General features: G+C 50.2%; 1 long non-coding RNA gene across 2 annotated transcripts; it reads left to right on the forward strand.

Annotated features, from left to right (window-relative positions):
• The first annotated feature begins 525 nt into the window (after positions 1-525).
• Positions 526-11,569, forward strand: LOC133218356 (uncharacterized). 2 transcript variants are annotated; one of them, XR_009727109.1, is made up of 4 exons: positions 526-830; positions 6,035-9,048; positions 10,436-10,555; positions 11,098-11,569. It is a non-coding gene; the product is annotated as an uncharacterized LOC133218356 (long non-coding RNA). The 2 variants fall into 2 exon arrangements; XR_009727110.1 differs by lacking the exons at positions 10,436-10,555; positions 11,098-11,569 and having other exon boundaries at positions 6,035-6,967; positions 8,885-9,191.
• Positions 11,570-18,207: the final 6,638 nt, after the last annotated feature.

Below are 18,207 nucleotides of genomic sequence, written 5' to 3' on the forward strand. Positions count from 1 at the left end.
ATGGAGGTAGGTCAGCAGAGCTCAATGTAAGCATGTGGGAAGATTTGTACTACTCAATACCTCTTTGGCTGCCCCCTCAGCATCTTTCTTCTCTCAGTGGGTCTTTCATGTGCTTTACATCTTCATTACAGCTGGAGGCTGGGGCAGGAGCCTCCACAGCACGCCCTCACCTCTCCTGTTTTGGGAAGTGACTGCGCAGAGGAAATGGATAAAAGGAGTGGAGGGTCAGGGTTTAATTACCCCATTGCGTGCAGAGACGAGTGATGGACAGAGACTGTCAGTGGGTCACTGATTAGCTGCCATGGAGCAGACAGAGGAGGGGGAAAATGTGATGAGCCCCCAGGACAGACCAGTGTCAGGGAGTCATGAGGTACAGAGATGGCAGCTTGTAATGGGAGACACTTTCTTCTAGTTGTTCCCCGAGTCCTTCATCCCCTCCTTGTTCCTGATCTAACAGGACCAAAAACCTCCTGCTGGGCCCTGGCTGCTTCACTGGTTAGGGACGAGGGCTGTTGGGGTGGAATGGAGAAGAAGGTGGTAATCTGCAGACTGTGTTGAGCTCTTGTCTTACTGTGGGGAGGCAGTAAAGAAGGATGGAGGGAGTGAGGGAAGAAGGGAAGGAGGAACAAAAGGGTAGGAGGGAAGGGAAGGAAGAAGGCTTAAGGAAAAGGCTGCTGAGAGGTGAGGTATAATACACACAAAGTGCTCCTCTGTGCAGGTGTGAAGGTTTCCTGCACAGAGATCAGCCCAGGCAAAGTTGAAACCAGGCTGCCTGTCTCCAGCCCCACTGCCTCATTGCTGCCTCCCTTGGACATGGCTGAATGCCTCAGGTATTATATCTTTCTCCCTGTCACATTCCTATCATCTGTTTGCTCTGGGGGTCTGAGAAACCAAGATTATTCTCTTGGCAGATTTGGTGACCTGGTTTTGTGTAAGCAGAACCTCAAAGTAACAAGTTTCAGTAAGTCGTACCCCTTCTGCTCCCAGTCCCATAGGTGCTTCTCCCTCCTTTCCTTCACACACTCATATTAAGTCCTTGTTCCTCATCCCACCACACTGTTTCTGAGTCCAGCCCCCCATTCCTACATACTTGATAACTCAGTCAACTCTTATCCCTTACCCTGCCCTCAGTCCTTCCATACAATGTCACACCTAACCTTCTTCCACCAGGCCTGTTACCCTTTATCTCAAGACTTCTTTTTCTTCTCCTTTTCCCTACAGTCCCTGTACACATCCTCTTTTGGATTCTGACCTTCAGTTTCTAATGCCATCCACAGTTGCCCTCCAAGGTCCTGCTTCCCATATCCCCTCTCCCTGTTACTCGTACCCTTTCCTCTCCCTTTCTCTCCTTTCCTCAATCATTCTTTACCCCTCTTCCTATCCCCTTCACCCCTCATCTCCCAAGGTTGTTTGCATAATCGTCTGTGGAATCATGAGATCACTGTCTTTTTCTGTCTCTGTCAGTGGGAACATCACATTAAGGAGCGTGGATAAGTGACCAGGGGCCATTGGGGTGACTCTGGCACCCCCTCTCCCTGCACTCCCTACATCCCTCTTCTTCTGTATCAAAGGAAGCTTTATTGTCCAAAAGCAGAAAAAGAAAAGCAGATAAAAAGGCGGAACATGTGATCTCATTGGCTTTATTTAGCCATCCAGCTATCCCTCCTCTCTTTACTTGATTCATCCAGAATTATCCAAGAATCCATAATCCATCCTTGGGCTTCTCATCTGTGAAAGAGATGGTGGTAGATGCTTTTTTCCAAAGGGACTTCAACAGCTGACCTCTTGGTCTCCACAGCGTGCAAAGACGACCCTGATGGGGCTCTGTAGGCAGTGTAATGCCTTTGACTAGATTAGTCTCCACTGCAGGACTATGGGATCCCACCCTATGAAGAAGAATTGGAACCAGGGAGAAGCAAATCCTTTTCCTTTTTTCACCATTTCTAAATGGGGGTTTCTAAGGATGCAGCAGTGCATTGCTTCATCAGGGGCACTGCTTGGTGGGGAGGTTTATGTAGCATTAGATGAACATTAGAACTGTTGAGTTTCTGGGGTAACATTCTTCATCTCAGGCTGCTTCGGTTGTCCTTTGTGATGGAGGTGATCCGTGTTTACCTACTGATCACCTTTAAGTGATCAGTAGATACTGATTTAAGGCTGACTGTACACTTCTGATGATCACCTGGTATGACAGAGCTACTGTGGAAGCAGTGAGGCCCAGCTGGGATTGCACTGAGGATCTCTGTGTCTGTGCTGGGATTCATTTAGATGCTATCAAACCAGGATGCAGGAAAAGGATTATTGTGTATTCGTTAATTGTTACATATTAGATGGTTTTTGATGCTTTACAATGAAAGCTGCTCTGCATGCAGTTTCAAAACAGATACGGTTGACTTAGCACAAATCTTCATTGTGGGTGCAGTCATATAAGGAGTTGGCCAGTGCACCGTTTTCATGACGGTTTAACCAGCTTGGTTAAAATCCACTAGACAAGAAAGCCTTCTAATGTGGGAATATAATGGCCCTTTTATCTGTATAGTCCATTCCCCTTCTCTACAGGAATAAAATTTCTGCAGATAACGCCTTACATCCACAGCTTTGTGTGCATGTGTGCGGGAAGTCACTAAGGCTGCAATCTGAAGATTGTTTTAAGGGCCTTTCAAAACAGTTGAGGCACTGGATGGGAGAAGAGTGCAGAAAGCTTGGCAGATGGAGGCAGGAACCTTACGCCGTGTTCACCTGAGGCACAACACAGACTGAGATGGACTTGGGACAAAGGGTAGTCAGAAGAGTAAAAAGGGTCACTAGAGAAGAAGATGAGCAGAAGGGCAAGATTTGCTTCAGGTGAGACCAAAGAATTTTGTTTTCTTTCAGAAGGCAGTATCAGTGAAGAATATATCCGAATGCTGTAAAAGGTAGGGAGGTGGGAATTTGGCTGGGGAATTGTTTCTGTTTCAGAAAGGTCATTGTGGAAGTTGCAGTGACTTTAGTGTCATGTGAACTTTTACATATCTATGTACGTACGTGTAAACTAACTCGGTGAAGCAGTATGTTCAAGGAGAAGACTATAGCTAGAAGGATGCCTGTGGGAATGCCTGATATATAATTTTAATGGTGTGTGAGAAGACAAGATGTCCCACGGGGATTTGCAACAGCTTTTTTGTGGTAGGAGATCATGCACAAAAACATTTACGTCAATCGTGTGGAGAAAGTAAAGGCATCACAACCCATCCAACAAAGAGTGTCTGCTCCAGCCTACAAACAGCTGAATCAGTAAATGTGGAGGCAAGAAAGCAACTTTTTTGTGCCTCCCATGTGTTTTTTAATAAATGCAGAGTTCCTATAAGAATCTAGAGCCATTGAAGCTGCCACTGGAGTCCTGCCAGTTCTGGGTCCCTATCATTTGATTTTCCCAAAACAGGCACCATGACTCTATTCGCAAGACATTTCCATTAGAATGTTGGGCTGATTTGACTTATATCCTGCCCTGTTGTGTCTGACTCATTTTTCCCCATCTCTAGGAGAAGCCCGAGGGAAGGCAGAGGGCCCTTCACATAGATGCTCAAGGTCTCTATCAGATAATAGCTGAAGAAATATTTGCCATGACTGCGCTATGGTCATTTTTTGCCATTCCTTAGTCACTTGGCAGCCAATGGAGGGAAGAGGCAGAGCAGGGTGGGGGAGAGTAAATGAGACAGAGGGACAAGAGAACAAAAGATTCTTTTGTGGTACAGAGAGAAAGAAAAGGGAAAGCATCACCAAATGCCCAGAAGCCATGTTTGTAACAAGAGACCTATTCTCTCAGCTACTTGGAAAACAACTTGGAGTAAAAAGCCCTGGTTGAATTAACCCTTCATGGAGGCGATGTACTGAGCGTGCAGGAAAGAGGCATGGCCATGGGAGGCGTAATCTGTGTGGTGAAGTAGAGATGCTGGCTCTTGGGCAATTTAAGCTAAGGATTTATTGTCTGGGAAGAGGAGGTAGGAATGACGTTTGGTGGTTTGACCATACCAAAGTCTTAAAATGTCAGATGTCCTTTTTTCATAGGAGCTTTGGTTTTGGCAAAGATCACCGGAGGCTTTTTTTGCAGCATATGAGGTGATAAATCTTTTCCATAGACATTTTTATCTAGGGACACTGGTGTCTCAGGCTGTGAAGAGAGAAAACACCAACCATAAAATGCATTTTTTACTGCAGCATTAGCTTGTCCCATCACAACTTCTGTTAATTCAGTTCCCACTGTTGGACTTCAGAAACTGTTCTCACACGCTTGCATGTCTCTTGCTCACGTCTTAGACCTCCCTTTGACTGAGAAGAGCAATTTTATTTGATATGGGGTTCTCTCTACAAATGAGTTGAAGGTAGGTGAAAGTCTCCACTCCCAAAGAAACAAGCAGCTTTATTTCACTGCGAACACTCTCCCTTACCCTCTTCTCTCCCCTTTCTAAGGAGGCTTCCTGTTTTATCGAGCGAACCTTTGGGTGAAAGAGGACTTATGTGATGATGATAAGAAAAAGTTCTACCCAAGGGAAGAGAAGCTGCCCCTATTTGAAGAACAAAAGTGGGGTATCAGCATGCACCATGTCGGTTTCTACCTGAGCTTGCTTCCAGGTGCTCTGTAAATTAAAAGAAGCAAGACAGTCAGATCTGAAATCAAAGCTTTTTCTCCCCATGACAGTACAGAAAGGACAACACCCTGCATCTGGAGCCTCCTCTCACAGAGCCAGGCAAAGGGAAAGCAAAGAGCATTTGGAAAATGGAAGATGATCCTCCTCTCTGCTTCCCCACCTCGCCAGGACAGGAGCAGTGTCCACCCATCATGGGTCACCCATCCCCCTTGGCTGGATGGCAGAGATCGGGAGGGTGCAGGGGGGGCCCATGGAACCCACAGTCAGGTGGGCTGCCGAGCGGATGTGAGATGCACACAACATTACGACTGTGCTTTCATAAGTAAGCAATCACATGGGACTTGTGCTTGTGTGTTAAGAGTAGTGCTTTGAAAACAACCAGGAAAATCATGTGGCCACAGAAGCCTGCAGGCTTCCAGCCCTCCCCCATTCTCCAAACTTTTCCCTCCTGTTCCTCTCCTTTCTATCATCTCCCTTTTTCTGGCTTATGGAGGTGGTAACCACAAAGGCTGGAGCTGAATTTTGCTCCTTCTGGGGCTTTGGGATGTTTGTGTTGGCACCTGTTCTTGGCTTCCAACCTGCCTGTGCCACTCAGACCACCTGTGCTGTGTGATGTGCCCTGCAGCCCTGCCAGGGCACATCACACAGTGATGTTCAAGTTCAGTCTCCTACAGGGGAATGCTAAATACAATTAAACCCGTTGCTCAGTGGGATTTTTCACTATAGCAGCTCCAATTCCATCTGAAATCGACTTTTTTCTTGGCACTATGGTTTTAATACCTGACTGGCACTTACTGGAGTCACTTGTAAAGTCAGAAGGGCAAGTCCTGGAGTTTGAAATGAAGTTGGGAAACTAAGAAGGTCAAAGTTCTCCACTGCTCCCTTACACAAATCATTCACAGTAGCACAGCAAGGCAGGAGTCTTAGAGCATTAAGATCTCAGTTGAGCTAAGATCAGGTGGTGTTCTGTGTGGAACAAGTGCCACCACACTAACAACAAATACATGTCTTTGAACCTTGGCTCCATTAACAGACTGCTATTGTCACTGAGTTCTTACATCCATACAGCTACCAACCTTGCTCAATGAGGAAGGAACTCTGGGATATAGTGGGCTGTGCCAGGTGAGGCTTGACCTGTCCCACTGTCCTACCACTTGGCTGGTGTTGCCACCTACACCTTCTTCTACTGTATATTCCTCTGGCTATCACTTCTTCCAGACTGGCCTTTCTTAGCTTAGATGCTCAGAATCTTAGTCTCCAGTCCATAAGACCTTCAACTTTTCCTGCATTACATGATTCCCGAAACCCTTCCCTTCCCTCGCTGCTCTCTTCTCCCTCTTTTCCTATCTATTCTTAAAAGAGATGGAATAATTTCAAAACAAAGTCCTTTTTTTTTTTTTTGCAAGAGATCCATCTGGATTCGAGTCAAGAGGATCTGCTGGAGGCAAAATAATAGGGCACAACATGTGAGAAAGAACTGAAGAATGGGTGCATCTGTATGGGAATGGTGTGCAGGGTGTTTCAGGGGGACCGAGGCTGTTAACCTGTTTGAGATCAAGTGCCACAAGCTCTTAAAGCCATGATGATCTCTGTGAGATACAGACATTTCTACCTGAAGACACAGTTCAAGTGTCTCAGAGCTGAGCTTCTGTTGCCTTGCAGCCGGCACATCCTGCGTTACCCTCTTACTGGGTTAGACTTTGAGTGCAACTGGACAGGCTGGACTATACTAATCCCTGAATGGAGCATGGCTTGAGTTTGCTCAGAATGGCCTGGGTATGGCTGGCTTGGCCTGAGTTACACTGGCTTTGATGTGACTGAGCTAAACATACATGGACTGAGTGCAATCTGAATGCAGGTTTGAGATGGCATCGATATGGGCATGTTCTGGGTAGGCTAGACCTGATGGGATTAGCTGCCTTACACTGTGTTGGACTTGGAGATGAAAACAAGACTGCTTTGAACTGAGTTAATATTCATGGTGGATGAGAGTGGGCTGATGGGAAGAGTTTGCCTGGATACAGTGCTGCAAGTGACTTCGCTGGTTTAAAAGCCTCATTTTGCTTTTACCAGAACCTGTTGCACCATTTAGGAATCCATTTGCTGGACCAACTTTCCATGGGTAGGAAAAAGGTTATTCAGCAAGTGCTGAAATAGGATCCCCAGAAGGCTGACAAAAATCTTTAGCTTCTCAGTGTCCAACAGCTCTGGGCCATCTCCTTCTTCTACAACCCGTGAGTGGTTCATGCCAGAACATCTGCATCTTCTTCCTGAAGAAGCCTTAAAAAGGAAAATGCTCGGAGAAATTCCCAAATGAGGGATGGCTGCTGGTGTTTGGAGTGAGTTAATAGGACCTGAAAACCTCACACATGAGGTTTTATGAATGACTGGGTTGCCTCGATAGTGCAACATTTTGTGCAATCTAAAATAGTGTGTGTAATGCATTGCCAGTGTGACTTACTGAAGTGATAACATAAATACTTGGACACAGGATTAAGCCTCAAATAAAGGGAAATTCGGGCTGTTTCCCAATAAACAATGTCTCAACATAAAATACTGTACGTGAACGACCTGGCGAGTCAGTCTAGGTGGCAGTGCTGCCAAATCCCTTCCCTCCCCACTTGTTCTGCCTCTGCTTTTATAAACCAGAAATGTGTAGTGATGGGTAGGAGATGGTGTTGTCCCAGGGAGAAGCAGAGCCCCATCTCCTTACACAGCTAGCAGAGAGTGGAGCAGGAGAGCGGAGGGTAGCACAGCGCTGTACAGCTGCAGGGCTGCTCACAACAGGGCAGAGCTCCCGGAGAATGTGCTCTTTGTTCCCTGCCTTTAAAGGGTAAGAGAAACACTTATGCATGGCAAATTAGCCCAAAAATGTATTTCTCTAAAACACCCGATTGTCTGGCCAGCTCTGCAGCTGCAGGGAAGTTCCAGGGAGAGAAGGGGGAGGCGGCGGGAAGGAGAAAGAGGGAGGCAGGGAAGGAGGATTTTGATGGCTGTGGGGGAAAAGGCAAGATGATTGTGTGGATGAGGGACAAATTCTCATGCCTCGATTCAAACAGAGCTGACCAGTGAGCAGGGGACCCCTGATGGAGGGGCCACATTGGTGGCCAGGGGACCATGGATGCTGTGTGGTCTTCTGGGGGGGTAGGGAGGAGAGGGGACAGAGGGGACAGGAGGCAGCTGTGCTCCAGGCAGTGCACTGATGCAGCCGGTGGTGCCGGGGAGTCCTGGTGCCCATCTGGGCCAGGATGCTCAGCAAGCAGTGCCATGCTCCTCTAGTCACCGTGGCCTGCATCCCAGGGGGCAATGGGTTGTGACCCCTCTGCTTCAGAGCAAAATGCACAGGGTGCAGCCCTCTGTGGAGGTGCAGGGGCTGTGCTGTTCCCAAGATGTGGCACGTGGGTTTAAAATGCCCTGAATGTACTCTTGATTAGGAACTTCATCTGGCCTTGTTAGGAATGTCCAGCCTAATGTTGATAGTAATTTAAAAACTCCCAAACCATCACTGGCGGACAAGTGATGCCTTGAACTTCCCTGGGGTTCGGAAAGCAAAACCTAATGGTAAGATCCTTGATAACCGCTCAGACAGGGAAGTTCATGGCGAGTGCCACTGTCCTGTCTCTGCCCCAGGGGATGCCACTGATAGCAGAGTCAGGCCCACCATGAGCACAGCGGAGATCTCAGTGTCTGAGGAGAGTCTCCCACACTGGCTGGGATGAGAGGTCCTCCTCGTGTGCATGATGTGCATGATGAGGATTTATTTTCTCTTCCATTATCTGTTGATGTGGAAGGAGAGGTGCTCCCTGCTGCAAACAACAGTGCGTTGCAGGCACAGCCTGACCAGTCCTCATTACTACCTGCTGAATGCTCTTGAGGTCATCTATGGTGTGATCCAGATGCTGTTCTCTGGTGATGCAGCTCAGGCTAGTCTTTGTCTTTGAGGACACTCAGGGATGCACTTGCCTGCTGTATATCCAGGTTGCAGAGCTCCGTCCTTTCTGTGATGTGACATGGCCTACTCTGGGCAGACAAGAGCATCTCCTTCAAAGTCACCAGTGCCACCTGCTGTGGGGGCTGGTGAGACTGGTAGGTAGCCTTAGGTTAGGCAAAATTTAGACTGCCTACGAGGAATATAGAGAGATGACAGTCTCAGAAGAGGATTTGGCTTTGATATATCCCTGTGACTATCCAGCTCAGGTGTAGGGTTAATGGTGCCACCAGTTCAAGCTGGCACAAGCAAACTTTACTGTTTCCAGTTGCTAAACTCATTGTGTGAGGAGATTTTTTCAAGGAAAACCTTATAACTCTTTATATTTGTAACCCAGAAGTCCTATGAAGTCCCCTGGCACTGGACTGGAGGAAAGGAAGGACAAGTTGAAACTGGCTGTTTCATCTGAACAAGTAGTGATCCTGACTGCTGGTAGGAATTATTCATTCTTTCTTTTCAGAGGTTACATGAAGATGCTTTGGATGACATTGGGTATGGAGGTACCTGTTGGATATCTGACTGAGGGAAGACAGAATTAAGTCTGGGAACTTCCTATAGTGGAGAAGCCAATCAGACTTGTGATAGGCAAAGAAAGTGGGGAGCTGAACGCTCATCTCTGTGTGGCCACTGGGGTGGTTCAAGCTCTCATTTTGTGTTTACATGGGAAAAGAGGGCCTGAAAAACATTGCCTTTAATCAAGTCAGCAATATTTCTCAGTTTTGACACACTGTGTTTTCCACTCATGTGAAAAGGATTGCCATGCATCCCTGCAGTAAGGGAGAATCTGTCCCATTCCAGCCCCTCCTTTCACTTCTACAGCCTCAGACCTTCACAGCCCAGCTCCTTACATGTCCCTTTAGAACCACCTTAAGCAGCAGCCACACAAACGTGTGACCACATTACATGAGTTTAAGCCTCTAGTTTTTAAGGACTCAAAGCTAGAGCTGTGCCAGTGCTGGGCTTCACACCTGACCCTCAGGGAACGGGTGGCACAGGCTGATGGCAGGCCTGCCATGGGTCCTGACATCACTGGAGGCAAGGTGGCACTTGGGGGAACTAAGGATCCAAACACATTCCAGCACCTTGTGGAGACCCTGACACCTCCCAGAGATGGCAAGGATGTGGCATCAGCCGAGGGTAGGAACGACTGGTATGGGGGAAGCATTTATTGGTAAATGATTTGCCAAGAAATGGGTCTTCAGGGGAACGAAACCAGTTGCAGATCCAGGCCAAATTTAACAAGTACTGCTGGCTGGAATGCAAGTGTGGGAGGGGGACGTTTAAAATATTAAACAATTTCATTTCAAGACAATCTTCCTGAGTTATTCTGTTTTCTAAATGCCAAAATGTTGTGAATGGACATTTTCAAAGGAAATTCCTGAAATTTTATTTGGAACCAGCATTTTACATGTAAAACTTGACCCAGGCTGAAAGATGAGAGGTCAGACACAACAGCCTAATAACCACCAAATAAAACCTGCCATTTAAAGTTCAGCAGAATGTTTCAATCTCTGAGCTCCTGTGCATGTGTGGTGCCCCCCATGCAACAGCTCTAAGGTGATGGACACACTGGAGCAGAAACGGTTGGTGTGGTTGGGTTAAAACCAGTTCATCCTGAGATGAACTAGAAGAGGTCCTTGAGCATCCCAGATAGAATTTTACTCTTATCTCAATAAATATCACTCTGATCTCAAAAAGGCTGTTTATGGTGGGACGTGCACCTCTTAGGGGTGTTTGCATCCATTCAGCTCCATGGGTAGCAAGGCAGAGCATGAGCTGTGGCTATGTCAGTTTTAGCTGTGCTGTCATCTGTCTTTAGGCAAAGTAGTGACCGAAGTGCCACCATCTTCCAGCACTGTCCTGCTGCTCCCTATGAAAACCAGTGGAGCTCTCCAGGGGCACGTGTCCACAGGCAGCTCCAGAAGAAAAAAATGCAAGTGTAAGCAAGATCTGGGTGCAAGAAACTGGAAGTTTGGGAAGGGGCACTGGTACTTCTCAAGATGGGTGGGTAGGTTGGGGGATGATGACCAAGTGGGATGAAGGATGCTGTCAGTGCTTTGAGAAGATGCTCTGCTCCCCCAACCGCCTCTTCTGTACAAAGGCAGGTTCAGACCCAGGGATGTGAAGAACAGCTTTCCTTCCCCTTCCCTACCATCCCCAGCCCCTCGCTCCTGTGGCATGTGGTCCCCGCTGTTGGCCCAGGTGGGTCCAGCCTGAACCACTGGGGCTCGCAACTCCCAACCTGAATAAGCAGCATAAAGGCACAGAGCAGACCCGTTGTGGCTCCATCCCGACCCATCCATCCTCCCCAGCTGCGACAGCATCCGCTGCAGGCCCAGACTGGCCATTCTTACCAAGTCCTTCTGTGCCGTTTGTCTTTCTCTCCCTCTCTCGTCTCCCCCCTCCCTTCCCCCTCTTTTTTATTTTCTTCTTTTTTTTTTTTTATTTAATCCCCTTTTTTTGAACATATCATTACAGGAGCAACAAAAAAGATGGGACAATACAGCCATTGATGAACTGCTCTCGTCCTCCCATCCCGATCCCCCCCACTCCCTCCCTCCCCTCCTCTGGTGCGTGCCAACACTCTTTCCACCCGCCCAGGGCTGGAGCCAGCGCCAAACAACCTCTGCTAATAAACAAGAGGAACCAGATAAACCAGGAACACAATAGAGGGATTTGTTGCACTTTAGTGATGGTGGGAACAATGTCAACTCCGTGGCGCAGCTGCAGGGACCCCCTCCCGTCCTCTCCCCCCACTGCCTTGCGCCCCCCGCTCACTTGCAGCCCAACACTGTGATTTATGAAAGGCCAAAGGTCACTGTGCATTAAAGAGCTCCTTTCTTGCATCATTTATTAACCCCTCTACGACAAGGCACGCTCATTGTGGCGGCAGCGGTGATGGTGGTACCGGGACCAGGGAGGGGACAGAGGAATCCATCCCAGTACCACCATGCATCTCTTAGAGGATGCTGAGATGTGCTTACAACTGGTTTTGCCCTGACCTGGTGTGCGTGGGGAAGAAGGGAAGCTTTGGTGAGATGCATTTTGGCCAGCAAAAGCAGCTCGTGCACTCCAGCATGGCTCTGTTTGCATCTCACGCAGGTGTGTCTGCCTGAACTGAACTCACTGCCAGGCTGGTGAGCTCAGATCACACCCCATGCGGCAGAGCTGAAGGCCCCATTGTCCATATCCTAGGGTTGAACATGTACAGCACCAGAGCCTTGGGTCATCTTGTGCTACCAGGCGTAGTTAAGCGGGCCTTCCGTGATGCAGGCAAAGAGGAGGTCATAGGACATAGACTCCAAGGTCTTCTTCTCATCTCGTAGAGATGTAGCCAAAATCTCTGCATGTCTCACTGGGGCTGATTGCCACTACAGGCAACACTGCAGTGTCACCATGCAGCACTTTCAAGCCTTCCTGTGTGGCCGTGAAGCAGCACCATGAACCATTAGTGTGGTAACTCCTTGACCTGATCTTTTTCTCCTGAAATTGCAATGACTGAGTTAGTTTGGGCAAGATGATCCAGCAGCAAAGGCTTCAGCACTGAACTTTGTGCTCCCCTGAGCTACTACCCCACGTCCCCTGCCGTGTTTGAGGGCTCCCTGGAAATCCTTTCCATGGGCAAGCTTGCTTGGGAGGACAAACCCCATGGTCATCACAGGCTGGAGGCTGCAGAGGGGGTGTCTGCTGGAGTTCATATCCACAGTGAGCGCAGTGGGGTTGTGCTGGCGCCTGGTTGCCTGGCCCAGCCCTCCAGGCTCAGCGGTGGTGATGGGTTGGGACATCTCCCCCCTTCCCAATACAAAGTGATGGGTAACAAGGAACAAGCTTAGGTACTGATGGAAGCCCTTCGAGAATGGGTGTCATGGTAAGCCCCTGCACAGGGCAGAGGGGACATGGAGGCTGGGGTGAAGGGGTCCTGCTCCCCAAATGCCAGCCGGTAACGCTGGTTACCAGCCAAACTGCTCCTGCCCTGGCTTTGGTGCCTCGGCCTCGGGCTGTGCTCCCTCACTTGCTCTCCCTCACATTCCTCCGGGAGCTGATCAGGGCTTGAATGACACCCCAGATGACTCTTTGCTATTAATTCCTGTGAACAGAAAGGGCTCCTTGTTCTCCCAGTCCTACTCTCTGGAGGAATTACAGGGGCCAAGGCAGCAGGCTGAAGCCTTCCTGACTTAACCCTTCCCCCGGCTCCCCAGGAGCCTCCCTGCAGCCAGAGAACTGGCAGAGGGCGAAGACCACCCGGGTCTGCTTCAGCCACCCATTGGGGTCACTCATTGCTGCTACGGCCACAGGTCCTGTCGGGAGGGTCCCCTTTTCTGGTTGTTCTGCCCTGTCTTGTACAATTCCCTTCCTCTCCCCTCTGGGCATCTCTCCTCTCTCATGCACACCAAGAGCACCCTCCATTACATCACACAGGATATGCCAGACTCCATGTGAGAAAAGGCAAACCCCATCCATCCTCTTCTCCCCCAGCTTCCCACCCCTTCGGTGCTCACTTTTTGGGGTCCCCTTGTTGGAAGTACACCTGGCCTCTCCGGCAGGAGACGATGGGGTTAACGGCCAGGGAGGCTCGTGCCACCCATCAAAGGAGGTAGCAGACAGATACGCTTGCCCCGTTCCTCTTTGATCTTCCCAGGCCAGAGTAATGCAGGAAAATTGTCCCATTTAGCCACCACAAGCCCTCACCATGCTCATGAAACACTGGGCTGGCCAAGAAGACAGGACAGGAGCTGCCTGGGGTCTTTGCAATGCTCAGCAGTGATTCTTCTCTCTCCTTTTCACAAGGTTTTCTCTGCAGCTCTCCGAAGCAGCTGGCACCATAACCCACTGCTTTAAGAGCACAGAATGCTACTGAACAACATCTCCTGCTTGGCTGCATCAAGGCACACACACCAGTGGCAGAAGTGCTGGGGTTCCCTGCACCTGCATCTCTCACCATGCCTTCTTTGGACAGGGAACAAGGTTTCTCCTACTCCAGAGGCAGGTGGGACTCTGCAACCATGTCCCAGTCCCAATCCCAAACCGGCTTCCCAAGGACTCCCATTCCATGCTGGGGTGATAGGAGCACGGGGTCATGCACTGATCGGCATCACCCTGTCGCACATGGGGATGATAACCCCTGAGGAGGGCAGCCACTGCAAGGCTTCTTTAGCTGTCCCATGCAGGACACTGGGTTGGCAATCACACTGGTCAGGTAGTAACGGACTCCAGGCATCTCCTGCCTTTTGCTTCCCCTGGTACCCCATGACAAGAAGTCCTGCACACCCACTGCAGATGGCTGTCCTGTAACCCCACCGACACAGTGTGGTGCTGCCAAACCCAGCTCTTTGCTTTCCCTGAGGGACCCCACAACACTTTCTCCTTGTGCTGCCTCATGGGCATCCAGCTCACATCTGGCAAGGTGTAGGACCCCTACTGGGAGCATCGGTGAAAACCAGTGAGGTCCCTGGGCCCGTCTCCCTGTTGGAAGGATGCCTATAGCACAAGGCAAATTGAAGGGTTCTTTGGAGATCACAGCTGCCACAGAATCATGGAGGGTAACACGAATATGGGCTCTGGGCACTCTCTGCTCCTCCTGATCATGTAAGCAAGCTACAGGCTGGGAGCCTGGAAGGGCGGTCGTGACGTTGGATTGGTGAGGAATTTGAAGAGAAGGGCATGAGGAAGTGGCGGAGACAGGGCTGGGCTCGGGTGTTCCAGCAAAGGGTACGTACTGGTCCTGACCTCTCACGGGCTGCTATCAGTGATGTCCCATGATGTCTCACGAGTGAAACCAGCTGCAGACCCATAGGTTTTCCAAGCATTATGGTGGCCTCTCCCTTGACTCCTCCCCTCTTTTCCTTGGAGCATCACCCGCAGGCGATCTTCAGATGAAGAGAATCATCTTTCGAAACCTTGCTATTTTCCCAGTTCTCTCCTGACTTGCTGTGTGGATGGTTCAGGCGGTCACGTGGCCATACCCTCACGAGCCTCCATTTCCTCCCAGTAACCAGCTTCCCAGCTATTTTATGGTCATGCTGGTCAAGTGTAATAGGGCCTTGTGGCATCTCCTCACCAAAGGGGGCATGCAGTCCTCACTGGGGGTGTTGGATACACTAACTCTGGCCAGGGCAGCAGGACTTCCAGTAAGGGTCAACTATTGCTGCCAACCTTCCCATGACTGCCTGGGTTGCCCTGTCCTCTCCCTTTCTCACTCCTAGGCCACCATGGGACTGAGCAAATCCCTTCAGCTCTCCCTGCACCACGGCTCGGGCAGGGAGACATTCCCCCTTTCCATCAGGAGGGCTGGCCACCCTCCTCTTCCTCACCAAACTCTCCCTTCCAGCCTCACGCTGGTGAAGATGCAAACCCCACGTGGGAGCCAGCAAAGGCTGAGGGCTTGGCTTTGGCGCTGGAAATCCATCTTCCCTCCCCATCAAGGAGACAAGAGGAGACTTGTGCACCTCCCTCTCTGGCTTGATGTCGGGATGGTCCTTCCCAAAGCATCATGGCCAGCGCAAGCCCCCACCAGCCTGCCCAACACAGGCAAGTAGGCCTGCGTAAGACCCCCTCCAGCCCCCCAAATCCAAAACCTTGCCCCCCTGCCCCCCTCCTGCCCCTCATAGCCTCGCATGCCCACCTCCATGGGAAGGGGATTTTGCACAGAGGCTGCGGTGCCTGCTCGTCCATCCCAGTGGCTGTCCCCATCAGGGCCACCGCTGCCGCCTCAGCTCCTCCTGGCCCGGGTGTCCTCTCCCGTCTTTGGGTCTGGAGCAAGCTGGACGCTCTTAAAAAGCCTGTTTTTGTGTGTGTGCATCACATGATTGCCGTTCACCTGTATCCCGAACAAAGACGGCGCACTGTTTGAGGCCCAAACAAGAAAGAAGGAGAGGGGAAAGGGGGGGAGGGGGGTGTTGGGAAAACTGAAGGGGCCGTTGAGAGAGCGGGCACGCGCGGGAGAAAATCCTTATCAAACTCCCAATTCATGGGTCTCCCTTTCCCTCAGCACACTGCGGGTATTGTTTGCCGGGGGGGTGTGTGTGTGTGTGTGTTTCTGACTGTCTGTGCCGTTCCCCCCTCGCTCCCCTGCTCTGACGCTGCTTTACTGTATGGAAAGATTTCACAGGGATCCCCTCCCATTTTCCCAGGCAGGCCTGGGACAATACCAGTGCTGTGCCCCCGGGCTGGGCAGGGGACAAAAGCTGGCCCTGGCTCTCATGATGCTGGGGATCCTGCTGCAGACAGGCCTTCCCCTCTCTTACTCCTTACTATACATGCATAGGATGGATACCATCCAGCAAAATCCATCCCCAGCAACATCAGTGATCCCACCATGGTGGTGAAGGTGTCCCACCAATGTGGTCCCCTCATTGGAACCCCACCTGTCCTTGCAATGATGCAACAGCCAAGGCACCTTTCCTATTGCCCTATGAGCAGTGCGGATGCAGGGGCACCGCACGTGGTGGGATGCTTCCACTTCCCACACACATTCACCCCTCCCAGTATGGCTTTATGGAGGAGAAATCGCACACTAAGGCCCAAAGGATTCATTTCACTGACGTGTCACAGGGAATTTGTGGCTGAGCAAGGTCTCAGGCTCATGAACCACCCTCACTGGTAGATTCTCCATCTGCAAAGGATTGTCCCTTTTTATGAACCTGGAGCACCTCATCCATAGAAATATATGTTGAATAGAAGGGCTGGAAACCTGTTATATCAGTATTTCCCCAGGGAACAGTCATTAGGAAGACTTGCATTTAGAATGGCCACTTCTGCAGTGTTAGCTGATGTGGCCAGCAGTGGCTCTTGGAGGGTCCTGGTCTCTAAAGAGGACTCCCAAGGGAAACTGAAGGAAGAGACATGCCACAGCAGTGATTCCTGAAACAGGGATGGTCTCTTCTAGTTCCCCTCTGTCTCCTCACCTCAACTGCGGAGAAAGCATCACACCTCTTCCTGTGGCAATAGAGGTGCATTTTCCACAACACTCTCCTGCATCTACCTCTTCGTTGCACAAGAGAAGAGATGACACGTGGACAGAAGAGACTTGGAAAAGGATATACAAGTAATCAGTGCTGTGGGAGGGAATGGAAACAGGGGAAAAGGCACTACAGGGAAAGAGCACAGAAAGGAGGCAAAAAGCGAAGGAGACACGAAGCAAGAACTGGAGAAAGGCAGAATGAAGGGAAAAACCCTTCCTTGCCATCTAAATGTGAGGAGACTGAGGCTGCAAATGCAGAGGCTGCGTAGCCTGTACAGGGGCTGTTGAGGATGTCCCTGTCTGCAGCTCTTCAACATGGCATGAACAGGACCTGGCTCCTGCCTAGCAGTTGGCAGCAGCCCCTGAAGGGGATGATGAGCAGTGGGACAAACACCGCTCCAGAGCCATGTGGGTTGCTGAAATCCCTCCTGGGTTTGATCCCATTCTTGCCCCCATTGGGAGTGGTGAGTCAGATGCATCTGCTCACCCAGATCCTGTGGGCAAGCAGGAAGATGTGAGCCCCAGCACCTCACTGTGTTACCAGGGTCAAGCACTGTCTTGTTCTCCCTGCAGTCTGCCAAGAGGCTGCTGCATTGGAGTACGACTGAGCAGGCTGGGAAGCTCCTCTCAGTGCCCTGTGGGGCTCCTTTATCTCCTGATGGGGATCTTCTCCATCAAAGTGCAACCTTTAAGCACCTCTGCCTGCTGGATGCTGATGGAATGAAGCCATTCCCTCTCTGCTCTCTTCAGTAAAAACTTCTCACTGGGCTCTAGTGAGGTTTTCCCTGCAGACATTACATGGATTCAGAGCTTTACTTACTCCAGACAACAGCAGACAGGCAGGGAAATGGCCAGGTCTGCAAGGACAGCAGCCAGCCCCAAAGATTTGCTGTAAGGGCTTTAGCTCAGTGCTCAGCACCATCCTTTGCACTGATTCCCCTACGCTTCATGTGGTTTTGGTGGGTCCTTCAAACATGAAGTTTCTTGAGAGTAAGCACCCACCACAGGAGTTGAAAACACTCTTGAAATCCCTTGAAGCTGGTTCCTGGGTCACATCCATTCATCTCGTTGTGTTCTCTGCTTTAGCACTGAAGCATCTTGAGGCTGGCTCTCCAGCAAGGAGCTGGGGCAGGAGCTGGGTTTATCTCATTGCGCACTGAGGAGGACCCGTGAGGATCATCAGATTTCTTGTGTGTGACCTCTCATGGTTACAGGGTTGGTACTGGTCTGTGCCAGCCCTGGTGATGCAGGAAAGTGAAGAAGCCAACTACCAGAGGCATCTGGGAAGGAAAGCGAGGTAGAAAATGGAAGATGTGATGACATCCTAAGCCACTGAGTGCTGAGATCCTCTACATGTCCCAGTGCACAACAGCAAGGATGAGTAAGTGAGAGTCCTTCTTATCCAGAGACCTCCCTTTCCTCATGCAAGACCCCACATTTGCCTTCAGGAGCAATTCAGCATGTTGGAGGAAGCAAACCCTTGGAAAGACCCTGCTGAAACGAACACCTGATGAAACCATCCCTTGGGTGCTAAACAAGGTTCAAACTGGTACCCACATCCAGCAGCACAGTGTTTTCCTTGGACCTGATGTCCTCCATCCTCAGGCTCCTTCATCCCCTTCCCCAACCTG

This window comes from Neopsephotus bourkii, unplaced genomic scaffold (genome assembly GCF_033783945.1).
Source record: "Neopsephotus bourkii isolate Nb327-2 ecotype Australia unplaced genomic scaffold, CSIRO-AGI_Nbou_v1 NB_107, whole genome shotgun sequence".
Lineage (NCBI taxonomy): Eukaryota > Metazoa > Chordata > Aves > Psittaciformes > Psittacidae > Neopsephotus > Neopsephotus bourkii.